Source organism: Drosophila sulfurigaster, chromosome 2R (assembly GCF_023558435.1).
Source record: "Drosophila sulfurigaster albostrigata strain 15112-1811.04 chromosome 2R, ASM2355843v2, whole genome shotgun sequence".
Classification (NCBI taxonomy): domain Eukaryota; kingdom Metazoa; phylum Arthropoda; class Insecta; order Diptera; family Drosophilidae; genus Drosophila; species Drosophila sulfurigaster.
In genome coordinates, this window is record NC_084882.1 from 23,043,389 (window position 1) to 23,056,808 (window position 13,420).

Consider the following 13,420-nt stretch of genomic DNA (forward strand, 5'->3'; position numbering starts at 1 on the left):
CAATGTCTTTGTGTATAGCATGCTGAGCATTGCTGTGCGTACGAGTAGATGGGCAATGCTTTGAGGCTGGGCCCTGGCTAAGGCAAACAATCTGTTTTGTTGTTGTTGTTGTTGTTGCCAGCTCCCTAGCACTTGGGCAGATTTAAGGATTAACGTGCACGGCCCAATAACGAGCGACAACAACAACAACAATGCCAACAAATGCCATAAGTCCTAGCTACTTTTTGATTTGGCTTCCAGTTTTTGTGGGCTCCGCGCGCGCTCGCTTTCGCAGTTAATTCCTTTTTTGAGTAATACGCGTGTCCCTTCAATAGACAAGAAAGACAAAATTGCATTCGTGGCCTGTCGTTTGCTTTTATTTTTATGTGCCCAGCTTAGATACTTTTTGTGTGTTTGCGTTTATTAAAACCTATAACTTTAACTTGGGACTCAACCAAATTAATTAGATGACAGAATATACGACTCTGCATACAGAGAAAAAAACTGTCTGGACGTACATTTGTCGTTAATTGAGCGCAAGAACGAACAACAAATGGTTGGTAAGCAAGTTTTGCTCAGCCATTGTTCAAAACATTAACAAACAAGACTCGCTTCCCCAAAAATAGCCTACACAAAAAGCAGCACGACATGTTGACCCTAAAGGTAAACTGTAGGAGGTGGGGCAACAGCAGGTGGCGATAAGCTGAGCAGCGCTTGTCTTTTAATCGATTGAATGAAAGCGCACGCTAATGTCCAGCCAGCCATCTAGTAGGTAACACCATGAGCAATGAGAACAACGACAGGAGAACACTGAGCAGCAACAGCAATAGCAACAGCAACAGCAACAAGCACAATCGAGTGCGCTTGTTGTTTGCGTGTTTTCTAGGTGTTGGCGTTTATGTGGCTTTGTCAATGCCACTGCCGCCGCAGCATGTAATGCCACACAGATCCCCAGGCACTTAAGGGCACTTTAGACGTGTGCTAAACACACACACCAACACACACACATATACAACCATGCGCAGACAGCATTGGTCAGCAGCTGGCAGCCCATTACTGTGTTCAACGTGCTTATCTTCGCAGTTGTTGTTACTGTTGTTGGCCAGGCGAAACTAAATAATGCGCTTAATTGTGCAGCCCACCTACAACAAGAGTAGGCGCGTTTTTGCCATTTGCTGTGCTTTGTCTTGGCCATTAAGCAAAAAAGCTGCCCAAACAACAGCACAGGCAGAGGCACCAGAGATAAAGAGGCAGAGACTCGGAAGCAGGTCACGTGTTGGACGTTGACGTGGATATTGCAAGGGGCAACACGTTGCCATTGTTCGATTAGCATATCAATACACACGTACACGTAAACGTACACTCGTACACACGCACACACACTCGTTCACATAAAAGACACTTCATTATGGCGGCTGATAAACATGGTCGTCTAGGCGCCCATGCGTTGCGCATACGCCACCGTTGCATGCCATGACACAAGGGTTTTGTGCGTAACTTAATGAAATCAAGTGGATTGAATAGTTTGCCGTGCCACTCGTTTCGAAAGAGAGAGAGAAAGAGAGAGTGCAAGAGAGATATACGGATACTGGGGATACATGGCAGGCATTGCTTTCGTTTTATTATATTAGATCTTCGTTTGCATTTTGTTGCGCCATTGTTATGTGTGCGCCATCAGGCACAACACATGCCGCCATTTCACTGGCAAAATATCAAATTACATGGCGTTGTCTACCCGCAGCTGCCGAGTGTGTGTGTGTTTTGCCCGTATGTGGCACAATTTTATTGCTCCACTTGCTGCCACACCTTGTCTCTATAACATTCCCTTCCTTGAGCTTCCTTTGCTCCCTCACTCTCTGTCTCTCTATGTGCATGTAAACTACTTAATGGTGTGTAAATTTGCCATGCGCTGCGTCGCAGCTCGGTTTCAATTTTGCGGCTGGAGAAAAATTAATTTTGCTCTTGCTTGCTGGCTGAATGGCTAACTGGATGGCTGGCTGGCCTTATTTTGCTGGCTTTTTTGCGTTACGTTTGGCACTTTACAATTTCATTTCTGGTCGACAATGCAACGCTCCACAGAGCGTATACGTAATGGCTGTGCGCAATTAAACAGAAAACAAGAAGTGCACACAAATTTAATAAACCTAAAATGCATGAAGCCAGTGGCTAACCAACTCACAAACACAACAACAACAGCAAGTAAACAAACAAAACCAAATGTCTGTTGCCAACAGAAAGACGTCGAGACTGCGAGACAAGCTGATAGACAGAGAGACACAGAGAGATTGAGAGAGAGAGAGAGAGAGTACGACAGTCAGTTAGATATGCATTCCTTGTTAGATAGTTAGTCAATAACAAAGCCAAAGGGTTGCAAGCAACAGCAACAGCAACAGAAACCGAGCAGAGCTCTATTATTAGCCAAAGCTCGCTTGGCTTATCGGCTGCGTGGTAAATGGGTAACCGGGTAAATGCAATTTTGTGCTCTTCGCAAAAACATTTCCACTGTCAGCCAAAGTACGAACTCTCTGTTTCTGAGTGATGTTTCGTTTGCCTCCCTTTTGTATTGAACAGATTTTGCATGAATTGAAACCCGTAAATCGTAACCAAAATAGAAACAGAATCTGAATCTGAAACTGAAACTGATGCTGATGTTGAGTCGTTTGCCGAAATATAGCTGGGAGGTAAAAATATGTTTGCATCGCAAATAAATTTAGCATTAGAGGCAAGATGGAGAAATTTACACGCCTTTCGTGCGGCAGCACATAAACAATGCAGTTGCCAAGCTTGGCCAACTAACTGAGTGACATTCAAGAGACAACAGAGAGAGAGAGAGAGAGAGGGAAAGAGCGTAACGTAACGAGAATTTACGATGGGTACACAATGAAATTGCCACATCGACAGGACCTGCACCTGGCTAGCTAGCTAGTCAAGGCAACCAAATAGTTTGCCTGCCAGCCTTGCCTGTTTTAGGGGGGAGATCTCATCGAGTGGCAAGATGCTGCCACTGGGTGCTGTGGAAAAATTGAAAATGCTGTCTGCCTGTTGTATTGACTATAAATTTTCACTTACAGTTGCAACGCTTGCGAATCTTGGCATTGTCAATGCACTACCACACACAACACACATACGTACTTACGTACGTACGCAGAGCAGAGCAGCTACAAATACATGTACAAATAAAATGGCAAAGGCTAAAGGGTTAAGAGCCAAGGCAAGGCAAGGCAAGCCACATTGCATAGTTGCGTTGCCTAGCGGGCAACATTTTAAATGCCAACATAAATTTCACCCTCTCTGTGTGTATTGTGTGCGAGTGTGTGTGTGTATGTGTGTGTGTGTATGCCAGAATACTGCAGGCAATCGTTTATAATCAGAAAACCAGAAAATTTCATGTTGTTGGCCCCAAAAGTGGCCACGGCTTTTCGTGTCTCCCCATTTTCTACGACTAATGCTGCTGCTGCTGCTTTTCCTTCTTTTGCTGCCAATCTGGGAATCTCTTTTTTCTTCTCCTTTCGCTCTCCCCCTCCTTCGCACTGTGTATGTTTTGTGTTCTAGCTGAAAATCTTTGAACTATGAAAAATTGATATTAGCTAAAAATACTTTTAGTCCTTGCGCTTATAAGTATGTGTATATGGCATATGTGCCAGGATGCGGGGGCAAAACTGAACTGTGTGTGTGTGTTGTCCTTTCGCTCTGCCCTTTTGTGTTTGTGCGCCCATCCTGGGCAGCAGCTCCATTCGGCTCTAATGTTTGCCTGGGCCCCAGTTGGAGTGTGTGCACAATGATTAGGACTGAATGCCTGACCACAGTGACATCGCACACATTGTACAATTTACTCGGACTGTGATTATATATATATATATGTTGTTTTTTGTTGCTTTTGGTTTTTTGTTTGCTGCCTAGGGACTGCCCATTGGAGTGTGCGTCCTTTTTGGCCAGTTTATACGCTTACTTTGGCTGCGTTTTATTTAATAAAGCAATTTACGCTTGACTAACATAAGTTATTGTCCAAACGCACTTACTCGTATTCTCGCACAACTGCTCGACATAGATAATTTGTGGCATTCCTAGCCGCACCCCTCTATTTGCCCTCTCTTGTAGCATCCCCTGGTAATTTCTTTATGGGGTAAGCGTGGGAGCTTTTGGTTCTTTGTTTGGCCTGCCACTTGTTACAAGTTGCCCAAATTAATTTACATAATAAAAAATAAATTAGTTGCAAGGCAAGTAGTAGTTTCCTTTTGCCACACTCTCACACACACACTAATTGCGAGTCTTGTAATAAAGTCATCAGATGCTAATGTCGGTCATCTCTCAAGCTGTTCGGCTTATAAACTGCTGCGTGATGTGCCCATGATTGATGAAGATTAATTTCGATTTAGTTGACATTATGCGCTATATGGCATAAGTCCATATTAGTCAACAAGCTAATGATTATACGCCAACAACAAAAATGATTGAGAAGACGACAAACATTCTTCACCAGCCTAACGAAGTCTTGTTGATAAACAAATATTTTGTGGGCAGCATTGCCAAATGGAATGTAAACTTTTGTGCCTATTTTTTCACTTTTTTTTATCATTTACCCAGAGGGTAATAGGATATTATAAATTTGTGCCTGCAGAAAATGTATGTAGCAGGCAAATGGAGGCATATCTTGTCCTATAAAGTATATATATATCTGATCAGCGTCAACAGAAAGAACAGGAAGAAAAGAGTCTTTGTTGCTTTGGCTGATAATCTGGTATATTTTGTAGTCTATAGTATATAATCTATGGTATATTTTTAGCATTTTTCGGTATATCAATTTCGTATACTTTACTATACCGCGCTGATTCGCTTTTATTTAAAATCGGTAGCATGTATCTCACAAGTAGAGCACACTCGACTGTAGCTTTCCTGTTTATTTAAGCCTAGTTCAATTTGGTTGTTTGTTTTTCCATTGATTTTTTCTCTTTTTTCATATAGCAATCTTGATATTGCGCGCTCTAATTGTCTCTGACAACATCACAGAAAAGTCAAGATGAACCATGCAGCCAATTGCAGTCGCATTCACCACTCGCTGAAGGTGTTTGGAAATCACATAGCGCCAATCAAGCCAATTAGTTTTGCGTAGAAAAGTCTGCGGGATGCTTTGAGGCAACGCTATCTGACTGCTCAGGCTTCGCGGATATGCCTGTCTCTCTGCCTGTCAATCTGCCCCCCGCCATGCTTGCCACAGCGTCAGTGGTGGTATCAACCGCTGCTGATGCTGCTGCTGCTGTCATCACCGCAGGCAACGCTTGCACCTTTCTGCATTACAAATGAACGCTGACAAGAATTTTTTTTGTTGCTGCCGCGCTGCGCTTAGGCGGCAACACTTTTTGTAGCTGTTTTTTTTTTTTTGGCGGAATATTCTTTTCACATTTCTTTTTGTGTGTGTGCGTGTGTGTGTTTGTTGCAACATCCGCAACTGTAACGCCTGCAGCTCGACACGGATGAGCTGTTCGCTGTGCACTGTACGTCGCTGATGTTCCTGTTCCTGCTACGTCCTGCTGCTGCTATTTTATGCGTTTTGCCAAACTGTCAATCAATAGAATTCTCTCTCTCTTTGTATTGGTGTGTGGTTGCTCTCTTTTTGTGTGGCGCGTAGACTGTGCGAAGTATTGTTGGCAATGCATGCAACGTGGTTCGTGTTGTGCTACGTCAAAGTTAACGGGCATCACGTGGCGTGTGCCTAAAGTGCTGCAATGTTATTTTTCGCTTTGTGGCTGCGTTTTTCGTGGCGACATTTGCATGGCAGCCATCGCCAGTCGTTGTAAAAACGGCGTGTATGTTGGCGCAAACTAAAAAAAGAAAATGTGAACCCAACAAGTGTCGTTGATGTATGGCACGTCAGTTGGTCAACGTTGAAGTCGACGCCAAATATTTTGGCAATAATTTAAAAAGGTTTGGTGATGCTGCTGCTGCTGTCGCTTCGGCTGCCTTCAATAGGACCAATTGTGGTCAACGAGCAAAAAACATGAAGGCTAAAGTGCATTTTCTGCCTTTACTTCGTGTCTCTGTCTATGTGGTTTTTTTTACGCCTTGTTAGCGTTGGGCTAAAGGGAAAAACCTCAAGTGAATGCGTTTTGCATGTGGCTGGGATTTTGTTGGTCTCTTCTTTTGCCTCGCTTCATTGTCGTCCTTGACGTTGTCAGCTTGGCATCTCCCCTATAGCCGAAATCAATATGTATATATCTTCTGCTGCTGCGCTGCTGCTGCTGCTGTACTGTGAGTTGAGCTTTATTCTGGCATGCCTCGAGTTCGAGGACAGGCGACTGACGGCAGTTGGTTGACTGTCTGCTTGCTTAGGCATGCAATCGAGACGCAGACATACACGTATACGGTATGTGTGTGTGTGTGTGTGTGTGAAAGTCATGATTACGTCTAATAGATGTCCAAGTCAATCGATGTTCAAACACTTGACACTTGAACTCTTGCCTTTGGACGTGCCACAGTTGACTCCCACTCGCCACTTAAAGCGGCAATTGCCAAAAAGAATACAAAGAAAAAGGAAAAAACCTTTTGTTAAATTTTGTAGCAACGTATTTTGGGGTATAATAAATGAGTGTGAACTTAATTATATGTTTTTACTAAAATGTATAACTAATGAGCTGAAACTGTTTGGCGTTGGATGCGACCGCTGAGCACAACAGAAACTGAACAGAACCCGAGAAGAGAATAGCAACAACAAGAAGAACAACAAGAAAAGAGCACTAAAAATACGCCATTTGCGACAATCAAAATGATTAAGTGCGTTGGACGCGAAGAAGCGAAAACCGAAATTGTATAAAAAAGAGAGAAGAGGCGAACACATTGCGTATACGCAACGTTGGTCGTAGCATGTAGCTCGTTGCGCAATAAACACACAAAACGCTGGGCCCAGCTAAGAAATATGACCGTTGCGTCGCTTAAAACAATTTAAAGCATTGCAAGTGTGTGTGAGAGTTTGTGTGTGAGGCTGATTTCTGGCAATGGGCGCATCTTAAAAATACGCTTTAACTGCCTGCCCGCCTGCCAGCCTGCCAGTCTGGCAGCAACAATAACAATAACACCCCGGGGAGTGATTAAAATATAATAAATTTAAGTTGAAAAACGAAGAAAAGCTGCGGCACAAAACCGTAAGAGATTAAGTGATACCCACAGCATAAAACCGCACATGCAAACGCCCTCATTCCACATTCGTTCTGGCTCTCGTTCTCACAGCTCTCACAGTTCTGTTCTCTCTCACATACTTTTTGTACCTCGCACCACATTTTGTGCTGAGCTGTGTTGGCCACATGAAGCTCTTTGGTCCGGCTGCGGCCCAAAGTGTGAACATAATTTAACATGCAGCAACGCGGCAGTTGCCAGTTTTGCCAGCCAGTCTCGTAGTTAGACGATGTTCAAGTCTTGGCCATGCGTTGTGAGTGTTTTAAAGCCTTATGCGAATTTGATTTGCGGCATTTTAATTTATGAACTGAATTGTGAAAGAGGCGCCGCCGTCAAGTTGCCAAACATTTTGCCAAACATTTCCTCTAACACAGAATTCAGCACATGCCCCTCGAGGGTTGGGGTATATTTTTGGCCATTTTTGGTGGCTCATTCGACATCCTTTGCATGAGCCGCAGCTGTCGGCGGCGTCGCTTTTATGCTGAATGCCAAATCAAGCAGCTGCCTCCTTTTTTTTGTTTCATTTCGTTTTTTTTTCTTGTGGCTTTGCTGTATTTTAATTTTTTTTTGTGCTGTTGCCGTTGCCGTTGCTGTGGTGAGACGTCAGGCAGAGAATGGCAGGAGACTTGGCTCCAAAAACTCGGTATTCGGTATTCCTCCCCACAGAATTTTGTTTTGTTGCTCAGTTGCTCAGTTTATCTGTCTATCTGCCTCGCCTTCACCATATGTGTGTGCGTGTGTGTGTGAGTGTGGGCGTTTGTCGGGTTATCAGCGGTGGCATAAATCTTTTATCTACCAGCCACAGCTGGTGCCGTGTGGCCTGGAGTTTGGGGTATTCCTTTTCCTAATGAATACGCACAAAGTTGCTAATGAAGCAACCAGTCGAAAGTCGTGAGACAGGGCACAGAGCAGGGAGTACACACATAACGACACACATACATATTTATGGCTTGCGTGTACATACATGAATATGTATGTATAACCGTGTGTGTGTACTTAAGAGTGCATAGATTTTTGCATAAGATTGACAGATTGAATAATTACACCCATGAGAGTCGCATAATAACTTTTTACTTTACTCCAATGAAAAATTACATAATGATATTAAAAACTTTTCAAGAAATTTTCCAACATTTTATGCAACTATTTATACATTATCTCAAGTGATAAGGTCAGACATCTGTTAGTTTTATGCTTAGAGAAAAAATCAATAAATTATGTAGTATCCAAAAATATATTTAAATGTCACTAGTTAAAAACTTTTCGCCGTCGGGCGATGTCATTTGCCATTTATGTAAAACTTGTGGGTGTTCATACTAAATATAATGCCTGAAACTAAGTTTCAACTAAAGCTATTGTCAACGTTTACTTAATTAGTCAAAGAAAGTGCTTTTAATCTAAGCAATTTAAACTTAAGCCATTAATGCAAGGAGTTTGAATGAGAATTTTGTTGCCTACTCTTAGGCTTTATTAATGCGAGTTGAAGACGTATTGTGATTATCCCAAAAATGGATTACAACTACTTTATATTTGAATTGAGCAATGTTCAATGGAGTAAGCTTCAAAGTAGAGAGTCCTCTTGCTGAACTTAATTAAGAAGTATGTGGCTCGCAAAGTTGCAAGCTTTTTGCAGCCACTGAATTGCAATTGTTTGGGCAAGGTAAATTGATTTCAAGCTTCCATTTTTTTTTTTTGCTCTCCATTGGATTAGGGCCTTTCTGCTTATCGTCGTACTTGCGCTTAAGAGTTCCACTTAGCGAGCGACAACAACAAAAACAAACAAAGTAGAAGTAAATTGAAAGGCAAGGATGGCAGTTCTGGATTCAAATGCTTATTGCCGACTGCGGCGCGGTCGTTATCGGGCAAGCCAAAGCGCCAGAGCCCACAAAATGGTATATAACGATAAATAGGAAAAAAAAGTTGTTTGAAAATTGCTTGACCAAACGCAAAGTCAATGACGCTTCGACGTTGCAGGGCCACTTCACTGCAGTAACTGCAACAACAGCAACGACAGCAACAACTATAAAATTAACAACAACAAGTCGGGGGTCGTGGTGGTTGCGTGCTTAAAGCGTAAAATTGTTTGTTATAAAATTCAATTGCTGCTGTGGTTGTTGTTCTTCCTGCTTTCGGTTAATGCGCCAATGCAATGCTCAAAAAAAGAACAGGAAAAGTAAAACAAAGCAAATGCCAAGAAAGTTTTGTTTCAAAGTAGAGTAAGTTGCCGAGATTTGATTGCAACGAGTTGCAGTATCAGTTACGACATTCAGGACACTCCAACGAAAGTCGGAAATGACTCAATACATTTCTTTAATGTATGCATGATTTGTACAGCAATTTGCTAGTTAGTTGAAATATGATGCTCTTCCACCTGCTGATTAAGTTATATAAGCACTAAGTGTCTTAACGTAACACAAGAGGCCAGAACATAGCATAACACACATAACCGAGTTGTCAGCAGGCATCGTCGTATTAGCTTTTATGATGTGCCATCCGGGTGCTCGTTGTGTCCTGGTTGCCATGACATGGAAGTGAAGCATAAAAGTGCGTCGAAAGGGAATACTGAGGCAACAGGTTGCTAGGCAGTATTCTACACGCTTCTATAGTTATAGATCGTGCCCGACATCGTTTGACAACAAATTGCGCATATCAAATTTAACGGAATTGTCTACGCAATGCGCGTTGCGGTGCCGTGTACCGTGTGGCAGTGTGGCAGTGTGGTTTGTGCTCTGTGGTGCGGTGGCGGTGGCGGTGGAGTTCGCGCATATTTTTGTGAAGCCTTGACAAACTAATAGAATTTGTTGGCTGACTGCCTGCCAGGCATCGCATCGCAAATGTGTGGCACACAAAGTGTTTGGTAATGGCTTCAAATTGTGGGCGTTGTCAAAGGACTCGTCGTCCTCGTTGTTGCTTTTGGCTGCCAGCTGGTCTAATGTCGCAATTTCGCGCTTTATACGCGTTTTGCGTGACAAACACTCAACCTAATATGGGAGACACACACATATACATACATTTACTAGAAGGTTCTGCTTTTACTTTGGCACTTGTATGCGAGTGTCTTATGTTGCTAATAAACAGTCAGCGTGTCTCACTCTCAGCCTATATTTAAATATTTGTGCCATTAGAGGGGCTATATTAATGATTTTTATGAGATAATAATACGTTATCACGCTGTAGTTTACTCATGAGCATAGACTATTTGGCTGCTTTGCCTGTGTGTGTGTGTATGTGTGTGTCTGTGGATGGGCAACAAAATACATTTGTTTTTCCATTTTCTATTCTGATTCTGCTTTCTGTTTTCATTTCGTTAACATTTGTCGGGACAGCTCTATTTGCATACCAAGGCATGTGTGTGTGTGTGTGTGTGGATATGTTTGTGATATTTTGAATTTTGATTGAGTTGTTGCACATAATTTATGAGGATGGCTTCTTGGTATGTAGCTAGCTAGCTATCTCCACTCGTGTTGTATTTTGCTATAGATTTTCAACAGAGTATGCATTAATAAACATTTTGTGTTTTCTGATTTGTTGTCATGCATTATGCAAATTATTGCCGCGCATAAATTGCACTAATTATTATGCTGTCTGTCTGCTTGCTTAATTAAATGGCAAACAAAAATTTAAAGCCACAAACAATGAGGGCAAGCGCTCTTCGGGAGTTTCATAGCAATAAAGAAAATAAATGACCGGAACGTAAATGAGTTTTGCCAGCAAAAGTATTTGAAATACCAATAAACCCGGGGATACAAATAAAAAAGAATTGTTGCCAAATTAAATTTTAAATTTAATATATGCACATTTTAAAGTGCTGTTTCTTAGCTCTCATTTTGGCTTGTTAAATGAGGGCAATGTGATAAATGTGATTTTAGAAATGAGCTGATAGAACCAGCTCTCTTTGTTTAATTTCCATAATCCGTTTTTTGTACTATAATCTAAAGGGAAATTTTTGGTGTGCAAATGAATGCAGCTTTTTGGATAAATACGAATAGAAAAGCAATTGTATGCAGACCAACCAACTACTTTATAAAAGTATTCTAAGCTCTCTATCTCTCTCTCTGAAATAATCTTCTTTCGCTTCTTTTATGCTCGTAATTGCTGTAAACTACTGACTACTGAAATGTTTGGTGAAATGGCATTTTTGGCTATTTGAGAATTTCGCATTCAAACATGATTTAAATGCCGGCAACCACAAGTTGGCTTTTCATTTTCAGTTTTCCCCAATTTTATTTATGTGGATGCAAATGTGGATGCTGATGAACGCTTTGCGTACCTTTTCGCACTCATTCTTATTTATCAATTTGCCCGAGCGTGATTAGTACATAATATTTTACGCTTTTAATCAAAATCTCGACGCCATAATGATAAATGTTGTTGCTGTGCCAGCCCGGGCACGAGCTAGGGTCGAGCAAATATTCATAATTTAATGTTTAAACCGCAATTCATATTCGTCGTTTTTCATGTCGGTTCATTTGGTTCGTTTGCTGCCAGATTTTGCTTTTTGACTGCTGCTGTTTCTCCTGCTGCTATTCATATTAAAATTGGTGGTGATGTTGTAGCAAAAGCAACAGCAACAGCAATAACAACAGCAGCAACAGCAACAGCAGCGTCGTGTTGCACAAGCTTACCTGGGGTAAACCGTAAAAACGCTTTTGCATTTTCATAAATTTTTGGCTTTCCCCAGGATATCTGCACACTCCCACACACTCGCACTCTCCTCGCACTGGCCTCGCACTCAAACTTACTCGCAGTATAACGGACTGCATAATTTAGCCTTTGCTGTAGTCCCGACCTATGCCTTGAGTTTTATTTTACATGCTGCAAGGACGACGCTTAAACCCCAATTTTTGTTTTTTTTTTTTTTTGCCCCCATTTATTCTCTTTTCCCACTGCTGTTGCTGCCACAGCCGTTTACAGTTCATGTTCCATATTTGGAGCAGAGCTGCGGAACCCACAGAGCACAGTCTGGCTTTTGCTGTTGCTTTATGCAATAAAATTGAAATTAATTTTTAGTGATTGCGGATGCGGTTCAATGTTGTTGTTGCCATTTCCCCTGCCTCATCTGTTAACCAAACGCATAATTCTCGCCCCGCTTTTGGTCAGCGGCGGTTTGACACCGCATGTTGTTAAGACCGCAATTGAATTGTAAATTTTCTTGGCTGGCATATGGTTAAATATTGTTATTATTATTTATTTACACACACATACCGATGATGATATACAATTGCCACAATTGTGCGAAACACAAACAATGCTGATGCCTTTCGTTTATAAATTATAATTAATGTGTATCTTTCTTTCAAAATTTTTACGCTTTTAGGTAGCACTCGACATCAGACGCAATTAGCGTAGACATCGCATACGCTGAATACATAAACAACCAACAGGTAATTAAATTATCATTTATTTCGAATGAAACCACACACATTTATCGAATGACCTTACCGAAAATTGACATTTGTCATACAGAGTATATTTTAAATTAAGTTCTCTGTATTAATTACAATTTCGTGTCATCAAAATGTTTTATTAATGCATGCGTCAGTTGACACACACACACAGAGCAGCAATCAATATATATTCGTATTTGTATTAGTTAAAGAGAGGTTTATGGATAAGCGATTATACAGGTATCGCGCATCAAATGCCTCTATTGACAGCTTACAAGAAAATATCATTTAAGGCTCTTAAGTGTCAATTGAGTGCGATTCGATAATTGAGTAATTGAGTTTATGCAAATGCCCGAGTTAAATCCATCGAATATTCGCATCAACTCATCAATGCCAAACTGAATCGATTTAAAAATAGTTTGTCAATCAACTATGCGACTTTGGTAATGAAAATATTCCATGCCTCAAATTGAATTGGCAAACTAAATGGTGAGGCAGCTTATCCTTAATTTTCTAGCAATTAACTCAATTAGCTTGCCCACAAAATTTGGTCACAAAATCAACAAAAATTTATCTTTGAATATTTGCCATTATTTTTTGGAGAAATTTCGCCTTAAGCTCGAATAGTGTTTAAGCAGTTGAGGTCAAACAAGGCACAGATCAAATAAATTTCGAACAAAAGTGTCGTTTATCTTTTTCTTCCGGGAAAGGGGAAAGTCTTCTCAAATTGTGCGCTTCAATTAGCTGCAGCTGTAGCCGTAGCCTTGGTAATGCCCTGAACTTTTGGGCCAAGTTTCTCAGTTTTGAGGTTGTCAGGTTGAGTGACCAACCCCTCAGAAAACTCAAATGTAAATTGCGTTTTCTTATTGTCTGTTATTGCTGTTGTT

The 13,420-nt window shown here is 41.4% G+C and overlaps 1 protein-coding gene across 4 annotated transcripts in view; it reads left to right on the forward strand.

Annotated features, from left to right (window-relative positions):
• Positions 1-13,420, forward strand: part of LOC133838395 (lachesin) — a 128,647-nt gene that overhangs the window by 11,450 nt on the left and 103,777 nt on the right. For all 4 annotated transcript variants that reach the window (XM_062269475.1, XM_062269472.1, XM_062269474.1 and 1 more), the window contains exon 2: positions 12,464-12,530. The gene's annotated coding sequence lies outside the window, so the exon portion shown is untranslated. The remainder of the gene's footprint in view (positions 1-12,463; positions 12,531-13,420) is intronic.